Here is a 20,520-nt window from a genome sequence, read left to right as displayed (position 1 = left end):
CCGTATGCATCTTGCAATCTGTGACATCAGAGATTCAGTGAAAGACAGTATTTATGGAGCATTTATTATTGAACAAGAAATGACATTAGATGTTGTGGAATATACATGGCCTCTGTCCTCAAATATTTTCCAATGAACTTGCATGACAGCTCATAATAAAGTTTTAAACAGATGCTACAGCCATGGTTTCCAAACTGTGTGCCAAGGGACCCCGGGACACAACAGCTAATGTTTTTTTTGTTTGTTTGTTTTTTTAATAAATTTATTTATTTATTTATTTTTGGCTGCATTGGGTCTTCGTTGCTGTGCGCAGGCTTTCTCTAGTTGCGGCAAGCGGGGGCTACTCTTCGTTGCGGTGCGCGGGTTTCTCATTCGGTGGCTTCTCTTGTTGCAGAGCACGGGCTCTAGGCACGCAGGCTCAGTAGTTGTGGCACACGGGCTCTAGAGCGCAGGCTCAATAGTTGTGGCGCATGGGCTTAGTTGCTCCGCGGCATGTGGGATCTTCCCGGACCAGGGCTCGAACCTGTGTCCCCTGCATTGGCAGGCAGATTCTTAAGCTCTGCGCCACCAGGGAAGTCCCACAACAGCTAATGTTTAAGCTTTCAAGTGAAATACAGTGATAGTCAACCTCTGTTGGCCTCCACAACTACTAGTTCACTGTGGTTTTACCAGAGGTTCAGGGTAGATTGTACTATCTTTTGTGTGTGTGTGTGTGTGTGTGTGTGTGTGTGTGCTATTTTCTTTTTGGTGATGCCATATCTTTTGCAAAGCTGAATTTTTGGCTGTTGTGATTAAAAGCAAGTGCTGGGTGAAAATCAGTGTGAAACAGAAAATGAGAGTGGCAGTGTCCAATCTGATTCCAAGGTGTGAGAAGTCGTGTAATGTCCAACAGGTGTACACACCCTCTTTGTAATTCATCGTGGTTATTTAAGAACAGGATGCAAATGTTCTTTGTTCTTCTAACTCATGTGTTATTATTTTTTCAAAGAGCTACTAAATTGTCAGGACAGAAATACTTATTAGGTTGTTGAGACCAAACCACTTAATAAGTGGAATGGAAGGCATTTCTTCTGGCTTAAGGGCTCTGTGAAAAAATGGCTGAGACCCTAAGTTCTCTGTGAATCTGTACAAGCTGAAACATAATTATGACTTGCTCAGGGCCACCCTAAAGCAAGGAAAACAAGAAAGCTAAAGAAGTTATTTAAAATTTTGAATTTATCTTTAAATCTAATACTTGCACACAGTAAAACAAAGAAAAAGGTAAAGAACTTTATTATTTTATTTCCTCCATTGATTGCCTTGAAAACTGTATTTTTATTCATTTATTTATCTATACATTTTTGGCCGTGCCACACGCCTTGAGGGATCTTAGTTCCCTGACCAGGGATTGAACCCAGGCCCCGGCAGTGAAAGCACGGAGTCCTAACCACTGGACCGCCAGGGAATTCCCGAAAACTTTAAATAATACACTTCAATCTCCATTTCTGATTCCACCAACTTTAGGGACTGTCTCCTAAGCCATTGTCATGTAAAATGAGGATGTATGGGCCCCAATCTTTCCCTGGTCCTCTCCTCCCGACTTTACCTCCGTACTTCCACCTCTGTCTTCTATACTTTCCACTATCCCGATTTATCACATTTCTATTTTGCTCTGTAATCACATAACGAAATCTCCTGCGTTTTGTCCGTAGGTATAATTTTGAAAGTTAAATGCCAATGAACAGCATTTATATGATGAAGACTCTGTAACTCTTGTTCCCTTCAGAATCAAGTGGGATGTTAGCTTCACATTTCTGTAGTCCAACACTAGGACCCTTGTGTCTTCGTATCAAGAAGTGGAGTCTCTTGGTTCTGAAAACATGTTGTTCAACGTCATTCCACATTTTACTTGGCTTCACATTTGGATCATGTCTTTCTCGTAAAGCCTCCCCCACGCGCCCAAGTTACTACGAGCGTACCTCGGAGTTACTGTGGGTGCAGCTCTAGAACACCCCAATAAAGTGAGTCACATCAATTTTTTGGTTTCCCGGCACATAGAAAAGTTATGTTTTCACTATACTGTGGTCTATTAAGCAGGCAATAGCAGTGTGTCTAAAAAAACAACGTACATACCTTAATTAAAAAATACTTTATTGCTAAAAAAAATGCCAAAACAACTAAAATAGTAACATCAAAGACCAACTGATCACAGATCACTATAACAAATATAATAATGAAAAAGTCTGAAATATTGTGAGAATTACCAAAATGTAACACAGAGACATAAAGTGAGCAAATGCTGTTGGGAAAATGGCGCCGGTAGACTTGCTCAAGGCAGGGGTGCCACAAATCTTCAATTTGTAAAAAAAAGCAATATCTGTGAAGTGCAGTAAAATGAGGTATGCATGTAATTACAATTGATCCTTGTTATGTGCAGTGGTTCTGTTCTATAAAGTAGGCAGGACACTAAATTAGTGAGTAGTGAACAATTGTTCCTGGGGAAACAGGGTTAGGTTGCTGTCAGCCTCTGATCACAACTTTTTCATCAATGGATCAGTACAAAACCTTGTTTGATGTATGTTTCTTTTAACGACACCTTATTTAATATGAATTGTTGATCCATTAACATTGAACTCACGGCCAGCAGCACAATAACTCTTGCTTGAATACAGCTTATCTAACACACATATTTTCTACATAAGGCACAGCTCAGCCTCCTTGCGCTTAGGAACACTAGACAGCACTTCAAGACTACACTTGGGGGCCATTTTATACAGTGAAATCACTAACAGAAAGCACAAAAATGTGAAAAACGTGGCACTATATAGACCATGAAAAAGACCCTCGTATGCAGGGTGGGAGATGAAACAGGAAGGTAGAGTGTGGCCTTGTTTGGCCTCAGCGGGTAAGGTGTGCAGTGGATGAGTCAGTGTTTTCTGCTCTGTGCCTGTCTTTGAAAGACCACAAAAGCGCCACGAGTATTGATTTGGGGTTACAAATAAATTTCAGTGAGTAGGCAAGTTCGCAAATATGGAATCTGTGAATAATGAGGGTTGACTGTACTTTTTCTCTGTTCTTGTTGACGAAAGAGAAATGTGCCTTTACCATATTCTAAAAGTCACCCAGCTTCTCAGTCACACTGCTCTTTGCAGGGGGCACTTTTTTCCCAGAGACTGTTCCTGAAGCCCTCTGAGCTGGGCTCCAGTGTGGAGTGGTTCTTTTACCCAGTGGTCATCTTTCCCAGCTCATCCCTGATGCCTTGGCTTCTTCTTTCTTGGCTTTCTCCCTTGTTTTCCGTTTATCTGCCTCATGTATCTCTTCAGAGACAGCACTGAGAAGTAAATTTTGTTTTCTTACACAAATGGAATTGTCTTTATTGAATGATCTTTGGATTATTATTTGGTGGAGTTTCTAGCATCAAAATTGCTAGCATCAAAATCATTTTGCTTCAACGTTTTGAAGCCATTGATCCATCATTTTTGGCATCCGGTGTTACAGAGAAGTTGGGTAGCCCCCATCTCCCAAGCTTTAAAATTTTCTCTGTATGTTCTAAAATTTCACAAGGATGTATCTAGGTGTCAGCACTTGATGATAAGCCTGTTCAATTTGAAGACTATTCATAACTCCTGGAATTTTTTTCCTGTCATGTATTTGATTATTTCCTCCCATCTCTTAATTTCTCCCACTTCTCCCTTTACTTGTCTCTTAGTGGGATGCCTGTAAACCAGGTCTTGGATCTCCTAGATTGCTCCCCCAAGTCTCTTAACCCTTTTTTTTAAGGATTTTTTTTTTGATATGGACCATTTTTAAAGTCTTTATTGAATCTGTTACAATATTGCTCCTGGGTTTTCTTTTTTTTTTTTTAATGTTTTGTTTTTTTGGCACAAGGCATGTGGGATCTTAGCTCCCTGACCAGGGATCGAACCCGCACTCCCTGCACTGGAAGGCGAAGTCTCAACCACTGGACCGCCAGGGAAGTCACAAGTCCCTTAATCTTTTCCTTCCGTTTCTCAGTCTTTTTAATTTTTATTTTGGTAATCATATTGTTAATTTCCGAACATTCTTCTTGTTCTCTGATTGGTTTTTTTTCATAGCATCCTGTTCTTTTATGAATGCACCATGTCTTCCAATTTCTCTGAAACTAGTTGGGATGTGTTTACATCATCTTCTTTCTCTAAATTATTTTATCCAGTCAGTTGTCCTATTTATTTATTTTTTTTCATCTTTTTCATGTTGGCTTTCCTTACATGTCTGGTGATCTTTGGTCATGCATTCATATTTAAGAATGAAAGACAAGGTTGCTTATTACAGGCAGATAGGATAGAAAAGCTTTCCTCAGATACTGTTTGGTAGGCATGGTTCCTGTTTGGGACCTCTGGGTACATGTGCAGGGCATGCCAATTAGCAGGCATCACCTTAGGGTCCCTGGTTAGGAACTGAGAGCCCCCAAATGCCAGAATGAGGGAGGTTTACTTGGTAGAGCCATACCCATCCTCCAAATTCTAGACCTGCCCTGTAGTTGTTCAATTTCTTTAGAGAAGAAACCTCAGATCATTAGTTTGGAGGATAAATGCCAGATTTGCAGAAGCTCTACTAGGAGTAGGGGAGGGAGAGAGGCCAATTCACCTGGCTGTTCTGGAGACAGACCTTCAATGACTCCCCATTTTTCATCCTGCCCACCTTCAGGACAGCTCCCTCCTGCTTTTATTCTTAGCTGTGGCTCTTCCTGCAATGCCATCCACATGTTCCTATGTACTTTCAGTCATAGAAAGAAATCTGCTGAAATTTGCTGAACTCTCCCATTTGCTGATGACCATCACCAGCCCCTGCCCCTTTGTTGTGAAGTGTTTATTTTCTTTGTAAGTTTTTACCATTATTTCTGTGGGCTCTAGAGAAGGAAAGCTCATGTGCTCAGAGTCCATCATTTAGAACTGGAAACCAAAAGTGTGACTTTAATTTAACATCTTAACAAACATCATTCGGGAATTAGCCTAGTAAGTACACTAGTAAAAGGAAAAGTTCAGGTGTTTTGTAATTGAGTAAGAATGTCACATTGAAAAATTTAGATTACTTTCATCACCAGGTGAGTCACTGGAAACTAACTGGTCCCGAGATAATTGAGAAATATAAAATTTCATATCAAGAGACTGTATAAGACTCACTAATAGAATCAGACCCTCAGTGTGTCTGTATTTGCATAATTATAGCATATGGGATTCCTATAAACAATATTTAAAACTACACTGTAATCCCACATGGGAGGAGAAGAAAGAAAGGAAACATCCTAAGCATTTGCCCTTATTCAATGAATTGCTCTTGGTGAGAAACAGCAAACTTAATACACTGATTGCCTTCATGAAAAGACAAAATAATCTGGTTTCTTTAGACCACTATCTTCCTTTAATTTAAATAAGTTCTTACTCAAGCAAAAACAGCTGATAAAGAGTAAACTAATTTTTATGCCTCAAACAACTTCTTGAAGTTTTTATTATATGCAAACTGAAGAGGAACAAGGCAAAGTAGCCAACTGGCAAGATGGTCCGTTAGCAGCCGTCAGCAATCCTGATTTAACTGACCATTTTTTCTGCCGCCAAACTTTTGCAAAGTGTCTTTTAAAAAGAGAGAGCAGTCAACACTTGAGATCTGGAGCAATAATTATAGGCCAGTGTGTCACAGGTGAAGTTTGGTTGGGCTGATGAACCACCGTGACAAAGGATCTAGAATTTCAAAACAGCTTATTTTATTTATTTTTTAATTGGAGTATAATTGCTTTACATAGTTGTGTTAGTTTCTGCTGTACAACGAAGAGAATCAGCTGTATGTATACATATACTCTGAGATCATTCCCTTCAGAAGTATATAAATCAAAATACTTTCATATATACATTATTTTAAATCTAAAACTAAGAGGTCTTATAGCTTTTTAATGATGGAAATTAATTTAAAAAACTTTAAATGTTTTCTGTAAGGTTCATAAACATGAAATTCATAGTGTCACCCCCCAATAGATTCATTTTAAAATTGCTGAAATTTATTCAATTTATTCATTTTTAGTTCCCATGATACTTCCCTAATCTGTAGTATTGTGTTTCAGAATATTTTATATTGTAAATATTTATGAAAAAACAAAGTAGTTCTGCAATGAAGCATCTTTACTTTGTCAGTTCAAAACTATCCTTTGGGAGAATAAAACGAGACGAAATAAAACTAGGTAGGACATAAGGGAATTCAATATAATTATATTAACTATATGTAGAAATATATTTTTAAACGGTATGAAAAAAGTCTCTTAGCCTCCTACCTGATAAAATTCTAACATATTTTGGTGTGTTACCCTAAATACTGTATTAAAATAGTAGAAGTTTATTAGTATTATTTTGTAGCTGTGAAAACCATTTTCAGTAGTCCCAGCTAAATCACTTGCTCTATTACAGTTCCATTTATGAACTCCAAGGGCAAATCATTATTGCGCAAGTAATACTTTGCAAATCATTTTCTTCCACGGCCACCTTTAAGTGAATGAGAAGAGTCAATAATCTTATTGTCATATATGTTAAAGCACATTAACAATTTATAACGTAAAGAGCTGTATCAAATGCAATTTCATTGAAATGACACTCGGATCAAATTAATCAAGTTAACCAACCATGAACGTTAGAACCAAGTGTTAACTCAATTTATTTAAATTATACTATTGGATTACAAATCATTCCCTTTTAAAAAAGCATTTCAAGTCCTGCCCTGGAATAATCTGGCGGGAAACTCAACTGCCAGCACATTCTTTATAATTCAGAGGCAGAGGATACGTGGCCATCTGGGGCACTCTAGAAGGGGTGGGGAGCAGAGCGAGGGATGGATGGAGCAGACGTGGAGTAGATTTAGGATATCTGCTGCTATTGCAGTACATGCTGACTTTTTAAGACGTTTTGTCTTTGTTGAACCAGAGCTAAGTTTTGTTTTGCTTTGTTTTTGTTTTTGCTCCTTTGTTATTAGCCTTATGTTATTTTGTAATATAAATATATTTGGCCACCTATGGTACTAGTTGGATGAGAAATTAATATAAATGAATGAATAAAAATACTTTGAGCTCTCTTTGTTTCTGAGTTAGCAACGCACCCCAGAAGAAAATGAACCGGTTTGCCTTCCTGAATCTATTTATTCACAGAAAACATAAAACAAAACCGTTCACTGGGTCCAGCCGGCTTTCGTCTTTTTGCTCTTTTGAGAATTAACAAATTGCAACAGTGGACAAGCTATCCTGTTTCCTTAAAATCGAAGAGTTTCAAATTAATAGTGAGGTGTATTGTTTTACAGTGATCTGTCTTGCTGCCCTGAGCAGGGGACTAGCTTTGAACCAAGATGACCTGCTCAGGGAGGGCGAGGGGATGTGGCAGCTCCCTTTGGCAGTGGGGGAGTGGACCAGTATCAGTGAGTGGGTGGGCTGCAGCCCCTGGGGCTGCCTGACCCACCAGGGGCTCCCAGAGACATCCATGACTGCTGGGCCAGTTGTGGGCTCTCAAAGCTAGAGCAGACTGTGTGCTGAGCAGAGGCAGCTGCCCGGAACCGCTCTTCCTCCATCCCTCCCCCTGCCTGCCCCTCCCCACGCTGTTTTCCTTACTGTCAGTGCTAAGGCAGGGGCTGCACTGCGGGGACCAGTGGCTGGGGGGCTGTTGCTTCAGCTGCAGTGTTCTGTGCTGGTAACAGGCACTGTTGCTCCCTGGTCAGAGCTGTGAGGGTGCATGTTGTATCACCTGCACCAGGTAAGGGCGACGGCCAGCCTCTGTAGGGTGCATCATGGTGGGAGAATGGAAGGTACAGTGGACGGAGGAGGGGGAGTCCAGTTCTGCATCGACCAGCTGCGGCCCTTAGGCAAATCAGCTGACTTTTCAGAACCTTCCTTTTGCTCAAACAAAGCCTTTCAGAAGCTCTAATATGTATAACACACAGAAGGAGGGGGAGTTATGCTGGTTGGAGTGGGTAAGGCCTGGGAAGCTTGATGGCTTGGTCCCCACCCTTTCCTGCTTTGGGCCTCTGCGCCCTGTGGCGCTCCACTGGAGAACCATGGCACCAGCTGACCTCTGAGGTCCTTTCTGACCCAAAAGTTGCTGCTACTCTAGGAAGATGCTCAAAATGTCACTCCTCCTGAGCCCCGACCCTCCATCTGTTACTTCGTTCATAGAGATGGAACGATCAGGTAGAATTAAATCACATGCCGGTGATCTTTCCTTCAAAGTCACTATTTCATCACCCATGATAACAACAGAAAGGAAAAAGTGGGCCTGAAAAACTGCTTTACTTTGTTTATGGCCTGCCTCTTCTCCACCCCAAGACAATGATCGACATTGTTTACTAAAGAACAGCAGAGGTGAAAATCCAGTTTAGAAGCAAGGGGGCAATGATGACCACCTCATTGAAATTCTGGAAAACTGGTCAATTTGGAAGTATAGCACTCTGGTGGGGAACCCAGTGAATTATTGTCTGATCTAAAAGTTTATGTTGTGTATGGTATGAGCTATTGGAATTTACGTTTTCATAGTCTACCACCACTATTTACTGTAATGGTTTTATTGAGCAGTGTAGGCAGCAAAAGTACAAGTTACGCAGTTCTGTGTATGAACCATTACTGCTGCCAGGCCAGTGAACACAGGGCCTGGGATTTCCTGGAAAAGTTTGACTTCATTTTGTTGTATTTTTGTCCTGTTGTCATGGAAATAACCCACATTTCGGCATCAAAACTATATCATCAGGACTACCTCTCATATTCAGAAACGACCTCCAAACCTTTGGTCAGACCATGTATTGCAATTTTGACCTAAACAATACGGTCACTGTAGCTTATTCTTGTGGCATCACAGAATCAGCTGAAATAAACGTCCCTGTACAAGGCTGGTGGTCGTACGCCTGTTTCCACACATGTTCTGTCAAAGCATGGGAATTTTGACTTGAATTACTTACTCCATTCCAAGTCCAAATTGGCAATGCCAGTCAAATAAATTGGGCAAAGTATGATGGATGGTGAGATGGATAAGTGAACAATAAAGGCTTCAGAGAAACCACCAAATTTATCTTATTTAATACTTCTTGACGAGACAGTTTAAAGTACAGTGTGATGTGGCTCAATCTGATGCTCTTTATCTTTTATTGACATAGGTAAAACAGTGATGCAAACAGGAGTTTAAAAAGAAAATCTGCATACACTAATGTTAAAATGAACATAATCTGAGAATCACTGGAACGCCAGCACCTCCTGTTCCGCCACATGCACATGAGGATGTGGGGCTGTGGAGTGAGGCTGCCTGGGCGGGAGTCCTAAATCTACCACCCACCGGTTGTGTGGTGACCTTGGGCACATTTTAACCTCTCTCTTCTCTTCTGTAAGATGGGTATAACAACCGTGCCTACCTATAGGGCTGTTGTAAGAATGATAAGCGTTGATACCTTTGAAGGGCTTGGAACAGTACCTGGCAAGCAGTAAGGCATTTAGTAAACATTAGCTACTATGACTTATTTCCACAAAAGAAAGTTTTAGAGACTATTTTCACAGAATGCAGGCTAACATTTTAATTCAAAAGTGACTATTATAATACTATAGTGCTGGATTTGTGTATAACATGAGGTTTAAAACTCAGTGATGTCTTTCTGCTTCTCTCATTGATCTTAGGAGGCAATGTAAAGGGGTGGAAAAGAAATAGTCCTGGGAAAACACTAAGAGCCACATACTCTACAGCAAATACTTTTGTTTTTCCCAAGGCTGGGCACTTTGGGCCCCTCTTGTTCTAATCCCATATTCCCCACCTTCCGTCTGCCTGGGAACCCACAATTATCGCAATGTTAGACCCATAGGATTTCACAAAATCATAATCTAAGACTGAAAAGGACCTGAGTGATGAGTCATTTAGACCACTCCTGCCCAATTTTAGCCACAATAAAAGCGAGGGGTTGTGGTCATTGAACGACTTGTCCATGGCTACACGGGGACTGGGTGAGACCAGACCCAGTCCCCTCACCCCCACTTCTGGAACCCGGGTCTGGGGCTGTTTCTCTTATACTTGTTGTATGTTTCATCCCCACTGGCACCTAGCATAGTATTATGTACACATTTGACATTCAAAAACTATTCCTTAAATGAGTGAATGAATAAGTGAAACCAACCTTAAATATTTGTTTTGAAAGTACTTTGGAGTTCCTTTTGTAATATTTGGGGGGGGGGGATGAATTATCTTCTCAAACACTTTTTCCTCCAACCTAATTCCCAATATGCATACCATTGTGCATCTAGGGGAAAACCAGTCCCCCATTCTCATGTTTCCATTACATTCTTTTTTAAAATACCACCTTCCAATACCATTGTTAGAACTCATGTCCTCATTTTTTCCTTCTAAATCTAACTTAAGATATTCATAGAATCATAGTGATGAAAGCAACTGTGACCTGTTCATTTAGTTCACTCCCCAGCCTGAACCTGGGCAAGGCAGGCCAGGACTCAGCCTGCAAGGGAATGCACATCATCCTGCTGAGCAAAGAGGAGGTGCTAGCTAGAGCCTGGTGTCTGCATCAGGCTTCCTTCTGCCTGCCTTGTCTCCTCTTCCCCTTTCCCTCCAAATCCTGCTACATTCCCTGTGAAGCCTCGCCCAAGCCTTCCCATCCAGCTTAGAATTCTCTTCTTCCTTTAAAAACTGTCATAGCATTTAAATTATGGCTTTTATTCCACATTATCAAATCACTTTTAAATTAACTGTGTTTAGTTATCCAAGCAACATATAAATTAATCCAAGTTGTAAAATTTCAAATATTATAACAACGGTTATGGATGGGTATGATTAATATGATTAAAGTCCTCCACAATGCATCTAATTCTTGTTTCTTTTAGTGGGTGTCTTGTTCTACACCTCTCCTATCCATTTTTACTTATTGAAATTCACAGTTTTATTTTGTTTTTACAAAAATGGTACCATTCAACATATATTGTTCGGTAATTTGCTTTTTTCGTTAATAACGCATCTCGATGACCTTTCTGTCTTAGTAATATATAGACTTACTTCATTCTTTTTAACTGCTTCCTAATTTCCCAGAAGATGTACCAGAGTTTATTTAGCCATTCTCTATTGATGGCCATTAGGGTTGTTTTCAATTTCAGAATTACCAAAACTCTGCCATGGAAGGGAATCACATAATCTGTGTACACGCCTGCCTGCTTCTCTAGGGTACCTACCAAGAAATGGAATTGCTGGGTCACACAGAATGTGAACATTATTAATTTTAACAGTGCCAAACTGCCCTCCCAGTTGGCTATATTAATTTACACACCTGTCAGCAGTATATAAAAGTACCCGTTTTCCCACTAGCTTGCCAATCTTAATCACTTTTCCCCTTCTTTTACCTTCCTATATATTTTATTTCCTAGGTTTGGGGATGTAGGCTCTCTGAGAGCAGGGCCCATGATCTCCTCATATTTGCGTTTCTTCCCCCATCCAGGGGGGTTTAAAAATTGGTGCTCCATAAACACCTGTTGAATGATCTCTAACCATACGTTTTTCGTTCATCTCTGGGCAGTACACACTTTTCAAAAGCATTTACCAAGACAGCATCTAACTTTGAGAATGAAAAACATTCTAAGAAAGTTGGTTGATTTTTTTGCACATTCCTCCCGCTGAACAAGTTACAGATATCTTTCATTTAAAGTTGCCTAAGACAGGATTCTCTCCTGCCTTGCTGGCAGGGGGCAGTGAAAACAGACCTGGTTATCTCAGACAATAGCTAGCAGCGTGTCCCACCCACTGGGAAACAGCAGACCAAAGGCGCCTCAGAATCCCTGGGAACTAGACAGAAGATGGAATGGTGAAGGAGAAGGGTCACAATCTTTGGAACATTCTGGATCTAAGAAGGTAAATTCTTTTATAGAGTTTTGAAATAGAGGAAACCATTAATAATGTCTAAAGCATGGCAATAAATGGATCCAGGTGAGGAGGAACTGTGACAGGGTAGGAAAAACTGGAGTGAAGAACTGGGCATAAGGAAATTTGGATACAGGAAATAGGAGTTTTAAAGGTGTGAATTAACGTGATTCAAGAGAAACACTTCCTCCAGGCCAATATTTATTTATATGATAATCTTGGGCTAAAGCAATTCTAAAAATGCACGAGTGTAGTCCCAAATCTTGGCGCTCTGAACATTTATTTGAAAATAAGAAGAGTTTTCCAAAGGGGTAAGAGATAACTTTCAGCTAAATTTGAAAGAATTGAGAATTACGTGTAGCTTGGTTTGTGTTTCACAAAAGAACTGCGCCTAAATAAGAAACATAAAGGAAGACACATGTTCGCTCTTAATAATGTTTCTTTTTCCCTCACCTACTGAACCGTTTCAATAGTAACTGCGCAGCCCAGTGAGGGTACAATCGCATTTCGACACAAACAAATGAGAAGTGAGGAAACCATTTGCCGTGCTGGAACGATTGGGGAATGGCCTCCTGAGGCTGGACCGATACACCTCAGTTCATTAGCGCTGTTGGAAAACCCAAACTGCCCTTACTTTACCATCAGGGCCTCGGGGCTGTGGTCCCCGCTGCACTCCCTTAACCAGACATGGACCCGCGCTTTGGTTTCTCGGCTCATCTCTTTTCGCCCCTTTTCATCCCTTCTCCCACCTTGGGGCCGTTGCCAATAAACCTAGCAGTGACCGGGCCTAAATCAAGCCCGCTGTGGCCCATTTTTGGCCAAGAACGATCAGCGTCTGGAAACTACTGGAGGAGGAGGCGCATTTGGCCCTTTGGGGGCTCAGTGCCCTTTTGGCCACCGTTGTGTGGAACAAAGAGGGCAGGAGCGGAGGGCGCCCCCAGGAGGAATGGCGGGAAAAGACATCCGTGGGCGCGATTCAGGAGGCGGGCGAGGCTGGAACTAGGGTGCTCCCGGAGAGCGGGCTAGGCGCCCGGGGAAGCATGGCTGGTCCCCGCCCGCTGCGCCCAGCACGCGATTCGCCCCGAATCTGGCGGCCGGCGCAGCCCTTTCCTGCGTCGCAGCCTCTTTACTTTTATTCCTCCCCCGCTCCGATTATTATTACTATTCTTTCCCGCGCAAAGCGGGAACCCGGGACTGCCCAAGCGAGCGGCGGAGGGGCCGCCATTTCCCCGGGAAAGCTCAGCGCGCGTCCGCACCGGGCGCCCCGGAAAGGGAACCAGAGGGGAGTGCCCGGCCCCGAACCCTCCTCCGCGCCGGCCGGGGACCCACAGCCGCCCGCGGCGCCCCGCTCACCGCGCAGCAGCCCCCGACCCTCGCCTCCGCCGCCCGCGTCCCCGGCCTGACCTTCTCCGGCGCGGCCCACCCCCGGACCCCGGTCCCTTCCCTCCTCCCGGCGCCTCCGCGCCCCTTCCATTGTCAGCCCGGAGCAGCCGGCACCCGACTTGGGCACCCTCTGAGGCCCCCAGAGCGGCCCTGCCCGGGCTCTCTCGGCCCCTGCGCAGACCACCGCCCCAGACCAGTCCCCCTCGGCGGCCGGGCGCCTCCCTTCTCCCCCTCTGCGCCCCCAACGCCGCATCTCCAGGAGCCCTCCGCTCCCTCGGGACAGCCTCGCCCGGGGCTCGCGTCTGGACCCCGCATCCCTCCTCCCTCCCTCAACGCCCAAGATGCCCCCGGCTCCTCGCCGGCCACAGGAATTTTACCGCTTCTTTAGCAAACCCCCTCCCCCTTTATTTCCTGAGGAGGCAAGTTGGGCAGCTTGATTTATTAATTTGTCTTTCTTTCTTTTCTTTCTTTCTTTTTTTTTTTTTTTTGCGGGGAGGGTCGGCTCTCTGGGGAGCGCCCGCAGGGGCTGGGCGGTGAGGAGGGGCAGGGGTTCTCTCCAGCCCCTGCACTGCCCCCGCGGCGCGTTTTGTTTCCAGACCCCGAAGCCCCCTGAACAATAATGCCACCGCCATGGCGGGCTCACCTGGTGCTGTGCCGCCTGCTCTGGGCGCCCGGTGCCCTCCGCGCGCCGCTCCCAGGGCGCAGGTTCGGCCCGCGCGGCGCCGGTGCCGGGCAGGACTCTTTGCCTTTCTTTGGGTTCTATCTGTGCGTGTCAATGGCGGCAAGCGGCAGTTCTCCGGGCCGCGGATAGTAGCGGGGGGAGGAGGAGGAGGGAGAAGGGATTGCTCCTTCTCCACATAACCACCTCTAGGAGGAGTCGCTCAGCCTCATCCCCCGCCAGCCCAGGCTCCGCGACGGGTCCTGGGCTTTCGGTGGGGCTTGATGAGCTATTGTCCTTCAGGAGCATTAATGATGAAACCGCGCGGCCTCCGCGTCGCTGGCGGATCCGCTGGGTACGCTGAGGGCCACTTGCTAAGATGAGGCTTTCCCCAGAGCTGGGGACAGAGGCGCTATGGTCACGATCCAGAGTCTCCTGTTAGCAGGATCCACCTTTGGTGGAAGAAGGCGGCGTGGGCGTTCATCCGGCAGTTCTAGGGAGAGCCTTAGAAGGTGAAAGGGAAAAAATGCCACCTTCGATGGTCTCGTGTCCTGAAATAATAATAAATACATTAACGATTGTGTCCACCACTGGGACGATAGCATAGCATAGGGTGGCCATAGCCACGACACCTGAGAATTTATATCCATGCCTGCATCTTAGCCTTTTATAAATTAAGACAGAATCCAGCGTTGCATATTCTTTGGAGTAGCAGATGTTTGTTTTCATGGGTAAGACTGTGTGCATGGACATAATTTTTAATTCAGTGGCTTTACAGTGTGTTAGTTTGTAATCTCAAGGGGTATTAAGACTAGCACGAGGCTATTGTTTTAAGGATTTCTATTAGTTTCTGGAAAAAATATTTTTATAGGGGTGTGGTGGACAATATCAGGTGTGAAAATGGGGTTAGTAGTTGCTCTGTTCTACTGGAAGCCAGTGCTGTCCTTTGTAACTCTAGATGTTGGCCAGGGCTTCATGGCTGGGGTGAGTCAAAGGAATTTGTTTATTTCAGCGGGAAATGCTAACTTGCTATGGGCCATCCATGCTTCCTCTGATCTCCTGCTCAGTGAGTCAAAGGACTAACAAAAGGAGAGGCAAATTTTTGATGTCTTCACAAAAGATAAACCCACAGGAAAACACAGTTCTCCAGCATTGGCCAAATAGATGCATTTCAAAGCCTCTTCCATTTGGCAATATTATGTGTATTTACGCCTATAAACTTATAAATGTTTAGGCAATGGGGAAACTTGGGGTGACTAAAAGCCTCCAATAGACTAAGGCCACTCCGCTCTGGATTTATACTAGTTAATCAGGGCTGTTGATGGAATTAGTAGATGGCACATTAGACTGGGTGCATGTCAAAGTGTTTTCTGAGCAATCAGTTGACTTTGCAAAAGATTATGGGTAAAGGTACAAATAAACCTCTCTGTTTAAATCTCATACGGCTTCTCAAAGTCTCCTGGGCCCAAAGGTCTCTGTTCATTGGGACTTCCTTCACTCGCCTTCCTACTCTTTTTACCCTCTCTGTGTATGACCTCACTGTTCTTTGTCTTCTTTTTTTTTTTTTTGGCCTTACTGCATGGCATGTGGGATCTTAGTTCCCCAACCAGGGATTAAACCCGTGCCCCCTGCATTGGAAGCGTGGCATCGTAACCAATGGACCGCCAGGGAAGTCCTGTCCTTTGTCTTTGCAGGCACTTTCCAGGTCAGCAATCTAGTCAGGATGAAGTCCTCTTTTCCCAAGACATATATTTATACGGTTTTAAATGATCCCCTGGGGCATCTCATAATGGTTTCGATTTCCCCTTCTTAGAGGAAGCGCCTATCTCCCTTCTTATATAGATTTCTGATGCCCATTCTAGATCAGAAATAACCTCCAGGCCAACATTCAAGAGGGCTCAGGAGCCTTCTGGGAGTTCTTGAAAAATCTTCCTACCCGGTGACCCAATCAGCCAGGCTGACTGAGATAGAGTTGAATAATTCATCAATATATATTAGATTCACATTCTCCCTGTAACTTCCCAATAAAAATGGTACTCATGGTCATTTTTATGTGGATTTTATGTAACTCGTTTCATCCTAGCATTTTGTTATATGCTCTTCCTGAGAAAGGCTGGGTCTAAGAAATTTACTAGTCAGAATTTTTCCCCTTTCATACTGGTTGGTTCCTTCAAATAGATGATGTAGTTGAAATTCAGAGAATCAAGGGAATGTCAGCTTCATAATACTCTGGTTCTTGGAATAGAAGAGATCACAGAGTTCACTTGGTCAAACCCTTTATGTGATAGGAAAATATCTGGTATTCAGGAGGTATAAGGGAGAAATATGCAACCTGATATGCAGATCTAGTTAAATTATCTATATTTAATATTGAACACCTAGCACATGAACAGAAATTTAACACTGAGATAATATTGTATAGTTAAAATACATTTGAAGTAGTCAACATGATTATAAGTTCATCAGGAATCTTGAGTTCTGCGGTGGCCTCCAGCTCAGGGAGCCTCTGATAAGGTGAATAATAAATACTGATAATAAGAGCTTACACTTATGGAATGCTTACTGTGTACATTGTGCTTTACCATTACTAACTCATTTAATCCTGACAACTCTGTGGGGTGGGCAGTATTTTCTCCTGTTTACAGGTGTAGAAACTGAGGCAGCGAGTGGGTGAGAAAGTTGCCCATAGCTACAGTTAGGAAGTGGCACTCTCATATTCTTAATTCACTGTTACTGTGGTCGGGGTGTGCGTTTGCTTTAAGCAAAGGAATTTTGTGATTGGTCACAAGGTCGAAAGTCTCTTGACCATTCCCAATACATATCCTCAAGGAGTCAGTGGAAAGCTGATTACAGTAGGTTTGGTTGATTACCATTGCAATGAAACTATTTTCTTAACCCTTGACCTGTATGTGTGCATGATATTATGAATAAACGTATTGATTGTGAGTTGACTCCATTAGCGACAAGGGTGTCTCATAAACATTTTATTGAGATGCAGGATGAACTGCTTCTTTGCTTAGAGACAGGCATGTAGCATGATTTAGAGATGAAAACATATGAATTAGCCATGCAACCAGATTCATATTCTGTTGGATCTACTAGTAATTCATCCACAAACTCATCTATTTTAAAAATAGCTTTGATTTTGCCCCCCAAAACCTTTTTACTTTTTCATAATCCAAATTTATGATGTTGTGTGAATTGAGCGGGTTTTTATTTTCCATGATTAGTTCTAATCTGGTTTATGACACTTATTACAATTCGTGATCATTTTACCCTTCTGAGATCTTGCTTTGCAATTACCCTATTAATTTCCTGACCTCATCCTCTTCTAGAAGACTATGACATGTAGGCATATATTTATATCTGACATATATAAGTATATGAGTATAAGATTTATATGTCCAGATTAATTTCATTTGAGAATTCTGATCTCCTTTGAAGTAACCTGATATTCCCTGGGAGTGTCATAAAAACAGATGGAAATCATTGGTTTAAGCTCTTCTTTGAATGTAAGTTAGGCAATTCTAGACGGTGTATTAATTCCATCAAGGCACCAACTGGCATAACTCTAAATAGCAACTTGGGAGCCTGAGGTTATGAATGCCCACAAAGCACCAAGCTAAACAGTACCCCACTATTCTAAGAAATAAACACAGCTTCTAAATGTACCTTATAGCCTGGAAAATATTAGGCAATCTGGCTTTAAAATTTTTTATTAGCTAGAAAAATGCTTAGTCTTTCCTGTTGTTATATTTTGATAGTGCACATGATTAATGTTAAACATTTATTTCCTTGATCTGAACTGGTGGCTTTCAGATCTTAATAATTTATGGAAGTGAATAAATATCCTTAAAGAAAGGACATATAGGCAGTCATTGTGCCAACAAAGCCCATTATTGGTATCTCTGGCTAAAATGAACATCTTCGTCCCCTAACGAGAAACATTTTACTGGTTCTGATTCTTAAAAACAACTTCAAAATATGTCCTTTATTTTTGTTTTTGCCCATGCTGTCCGGCTTGTGGGATCTCAGTTCCCTGCCCGGGCCACAGCAGTGAAAGTGCCGAGTCCTAACCACTGGACCGCCAGGGAATTCCTCAAATATGTCCTTTTTGACACTATGTCCTGACCTTTTGGCTCTGGGAAAGGGGATTTACATGAGTGGGTGTGTGTGTATAGATGCATATCTATGTATATACATCTACATATGAACGAATAAATATTTGGTGTGTGTGTTACACGTGTGTACATTGTAAGATGGGTAGTCACTGAGATTGCTGTAGGCTCAGCGTTAAGCCTGATTTGGATTTTAAAGGAAACCACCAAATGTTTAGCATTTAACTGATGAACTATATTGTAAAGGAAAATGAAATATTTCAGGTTTTTAAGGGAAATACATTGTCAGCCCCAATTATGCAGAGTTGTAGTTAGGAAAATAAGGCACGTAATGTCATTAAGTTTAATGGAAACAGAACCCGGAGCTAAGGGGAGTGTGCCAGTTGGTATCTTGCTCTGTTCAGTGCCGGAGCTCTCTGGGAGATCATCCCAATACTTCCAGGCAGAGGTCTTTACGACAATTGTGATGGGAAGTGGCAGCATGCATCTAGAGACTTTGGACCTTAGCATCTGTGTTGGGAGATCTGTGCAATGTGGCCTCACACCTAAATGAAATTGCCCTTTACAATTTAAACCCATTCTAGAGAATGGGGGCACTGATTTTACAAATGCACAAAAGCAGAATACCATAGTAAAACTATAATTTATTTATACAAATGGTGTGTTTTTACAAAGGCCATCTGTCGGTTGACTCTCTGATCTAAAACAAATCTGTTTGTTCCCCAGAAGAAATAACATGTCTGTTGAAAAAGGATTTATGGACGACAGGCTGCCCAATCCACCAGCCATTGGTATAATAGTAACTATTTATGGTATGTTTACTTCTAAGGGAGTGCTGTGAGTGGAAACTATTACTTGTGAAGTATGGTAATTAATTTTTCATTACCTCAAAGCCAAGAAATGGAGCCCAGTTGCATTTATTAAGATTGCTGCATGAGAAACATGTTTCTTCTGGAAAAAGAATATAAAATAAAAGCATGATAGGACCATGGGCTTGAACTCAAGCCCTGGATTTGGTTTTGGAGGACAAGAAGACAAATCGCTATTGAATGACCCTGGCCACTTGATCTCTAGGCACCACTGAGAGCCCTTATTGAAAATTAGATCCTACCATTAATGCCAAAAGAAAAGAGGACTCTAGGCTGGGAGAAACAGGAATGGAAGAGAAGGGGAGACCCCTGTCTCCATCCTCCTACACAAAAGAGATACTCCAGTGAATATTTATTCATATTTTAATAATTATTTTGGAATGGAATCTAATATTTCTTAATAAGTACCCTTTTTAAGAAACTGGGCTAGGTCACATGAGAGGTACAAAAAGGCATGTTTTCTTCTCTCAAGAAACTTGCCATCTACCTGATAACGCAGGGCATGGTGATAGATACAGAAATCACCTTGACATTATCAATGAAAAGTGGTTAACCAGAGTCAGTGGTTATCTTATCTCTGAACCCCTTTCTTAAGTTAATACCAATTATATTTTGGTTTTCCAAAGTGTTCATAAAATTAGCTAACCCAAGTTCTTGCCCCAAATATTTCATTTTATTTACTTTTATTTATTGTTATTTTTCAGACATTTAAACAAATATATAATACTTGAATATGACACACAAAAAAGTACAAAGTAGACGGTCCAAGGGGTCCTTACTCCTTGTCCCCCAGGCAGCCAGTTGCACTTCCCAAGGTAACCAAAGTTAAGTTACTTTTGTGTCCTTCCAAGCACCACTTTTCTCCTGGGTTTCTTTTTGTGGACAGAGGTCTTATTTGTCTTTTAAGGGACTCTGGAGAAGTCTTAATATTCAAACCCCAAAGGGGACAGAGTCTACAACAACACATTAACTCCTCTCTGTTAAGATCTTGGGCAGAAGAGTGGACACAGAGGTTCAGAGGCAAGATGCTGGTGAACGTAACTACGAGGATTTTCTGCTGGTGCAACAAAGTGCAGGTCCCCCTTCCCTTTGGATCTAGGAAAATCCTCACGTGATGTAAGTCAAAACCCAGAGACAAAGCTGGCACTGAAATACATTGTGTCTCTCAGGCTGACAGTCCAGGATCCCAGCTCTGAAGATAGGAGGACCCTCCCTTACCTCTTGATTAATCCTTGAAGATGCCTGGATGCCATTCCACTTTATTTCCCATGAATACCTCCCAGTCGTGGGGCTAGAGAGGAAGTGGGCCCTGCCACAGAACCCCCATTATGTAGACAAGTCTCCCAGGACAGTTGGATTGAGCCTGTCTGCCCCCAAGCTCCACACTTCAAAGGGCATCAGAAACCATGAGGTGGTTGGATCAGATCACATCCAAGGTCATGTCTGCTTGGGATCTCTCCAGCCTGGGGCTCATGAGCAGGGTTGACTTCAGCTGGGGCTGGTGCTCTCTGGTTTGGGCTGCCAACCTTCCCATTTGGAGGCTGGGTCTCAGCTCAGCCCTTGGGGGATCTGAGGGTAGTGCACCAGGGCACAGCATGTCCCTGGAGCCTCCATAGGCA

At 42.8% G+C, this 20,520-nt stretch overlaps 1 protein-coding gene across 3 annotated transcripts in view; it reads right to left on the bottom strand.

Annotated features, from left to right (window-relative positions):
• The window catches only part of MACROH2A2 (macroH2A.2 histone), a gene marked incomplete at its 3' end in the record, with an annotated part of 59,665 nt that extends 39,616 nt beyond the window's left edge, over positions 1 to 20,049 (bottom strand). The window contains exon 1 of one of the 3 annotated variants that reach the window (XM_082407312.1): positions 13,900 to 20,049. The remainder of the gene's footprint in view (positions 1 to 13,899) is intronic. The other 2 variants (XM_082407311.1, XM_082407313.1) reach the window with 2 other exon arrangements.
• Between the last annotated feature and the right edge of the window lie 471 nt (positions 20,050 to 20,520).

Source organism: Balaenoptera borealis, assembly GCF_965194805.1.
Source record: "Balaenoptera borealis genome assembly, chromosome: 10".
Classification (NCBI taxonomy): Eukaryota; Metazoa; Chordata; class Mammalia; order Artiodactyla; family Balaenopteridae; genus Balaenoptera; species Balaenoptera borealis.
Note: the sequence above shows the minus strand (reverse complement) of the source record. Positions and strands in the feature narration are given on the sequence as shown.